Here is a 2,500-nt window from a genome sequence, read left to right as displayed (position 1 = left end):
GCAGCCATACTCCGTTTTCGGGCGTGTGCATCCTGGGTATGTTCTTGTTTCCATAACCCACCGAACGCTGACATGGATTACAGGATTTTTAACGCGCGAATTTGATCTTCTTCGTGCGTATACACACGAAGGGGGTTCAGGCACAAGCAGGTCTGCACATAATATGTTGACCTTGGAGATCGGAAAAAAAATCTCCACTCACCCTTTACCCACCAGGCGCCGTCACCGAGATTCGAACCCAGGACCCTCAGATTGAAAGTCCAACACTTTAACCGTTCGGCTATTGCGCCCGTTGTTTGTCGTCTGCCTCTTTCTCTCTCTCTTTCGCTCGCTTGCTCTCTGTTAATTGCATACATCTACTTAAAAAAAACAACAACAAAGATTAATGTTCATGTTTGAATGCTATAATTCAAATATGAACAAATAAATAACAGTGTTGAAGAGGAACGGGGGGGTGGGGGGGAGGGGCGAGGGGGGAGTTGTATGGTGAAACGAGGGGGAACAGGATAGATATTGGTAAAAGTCTTTTAATCTGTTTGTATAATTTGGGTGGTATATATATATATATAATTTGGGTGGTATATATATATATATATATATACGAGTATGCTTTTTTGATTCTGTACAGTAAGTACTAAGGAGCTTTAAGAGTATTCAGGTAGGGTAGACTTTAGTATCGTCAGATGGGGCAGTAATTCACACTCGTTTGAGCTGATCCGTCTGCCTTTTAATATCACCCCCTTGTCCGTCTGTCTACGGGTACCTGCCTTTATTGCCTGGTATGGGAACGGAACGGAACTTAATGTTGTCGCCGTAAAACTTCTGCACACTCGCTCAGTGCGTTGACACGTATGTGTTTGTGTGTGTGTGTGGTGTGTGTGTGTGTGTGTGTGGTGTGTGTGTGTGTGTGTGTGTGTGTCCAGGTTATATCATGTCTGAGAAAGTGGTAGGCTGTGAGTCAGTCAGTGCGTGTGTCGCATAGACACACAGACGCACAGATACACAGACACACACACACACACACACTCACACTACGAGAACAAAGAAAATGAAATGCAAAAGAACGAAACCAAAAAAAAAATCATATACAAACAAACTTGCCTACACACACACACACACACACACACACACACACACACACACACACACACACACACACACACACACACTACAAGAACAAAGAAAATGAAATGCAAAATTTTTTTTTTTTAAATTTTTAAAATCCTTTACAAAAAAAAACATTCATACACACACACACACACACACACACACACACACACACACACCATCTTCTTGATCATTGTATTAAATATGAAACCTTAAGGCAACAATTTTTAAAGGATATTCAAAATTCGAATAACACAGGACATATTCCCAGTCAATTGATGCTAACAGATGATGAATATATACAAACAAGATTAGGAAAATTTGTGTATGAATGCTGCTGCAATTTACCGCATTAACTGATTGATAAATTGTGTGTTTTTCATTCGTTCATTCATTTACCATTGCAATTGTGTCTTATAAACCTTCCGGTTTCATGACAATAAAATCTATTCTATTCTATTCTATTCTATTCACACACACACACACACACACTACAAGAACAAAGAAAATGAAATGCAAAAAAAAAAAAAACCTTTATAAAAAAAAACATTCCTACACACACACACACACACACACACACACACACACACACACACACACACACACACACGCACACACACACAGAGGGAGAGAGAATACAAGAGCAAAGGAAAAAAAAAATATATATATATATAAACATGCCTGTACATTACTGTCTCTTCCCAGATTCAAGAGAGAAAAATGTGGAAGTGGTGACATTCACATTATTATGGATGCATGTGACTGATCGACTGTGTAAGCGCTTTGGTTTGTCTCTGCACAAGACTCAGCGCAGAATAAAATCATTCATTTATTCGTTCATTCTTCGTCTTCTTCTTCTTCTTCTTCTTTTTCTCCTTCTTCTTCTTCTTATTGTTCTTCTAAGTAGTATTATTATTGTTATTATCATTATTATTACTGTTTGTTGTAGTAGTTGTTATAAATAAACAATAATATTGTACAATCTGGACATTTATAAAGGATACGACCAACAGTGAACACAGAATCATTGCCTATTCATTTCGGACCATGTATCATTCTTATCTATTAATAAATAAATTCATTGATTTTATTTATCAATTGATTTATTCATCCACTTATCTATCCATTTATCTATCTGTCTATTAATTTGTTTATTTGTTTTCGTTGTTTATTTATGTATCTATCTATTGTGTAGTATTGTCCATTTATTTTGACGGGCGCAATAGCCGAGTGGTTAAAGCGTTGGACTGTCAATCTGAGGGTCCCGGGTTCGAATCACGGTGACGGCGCCTGGTGGGTAAAGGGTGGAGATTTTCACGATCTCCCAGGTCAACATATGTGCAGACCTGCTAGTGCCTGAACCCCCTTCGTGTGTATATGCAAGCAGGAGATC

This window comes from Babylonia areolata, chromosome 19 (genome assembly GCF_041734735.1).
Source record: "Babylonia areolata isolate BAREFJ2019XMU chromosome 19, ASM4173473v1, whole genome shotgun sequence".
NCBI classification, from domain to species: domain Eukaryota; kingdom Metazoa; phylum Mollusca; class Gastropoda; order Neogastropoda; family Buccinidae; genus Babylonia; species Babylonia areolata.
This window is presented reverse-complemented; position numbering follows the sequence as displayed.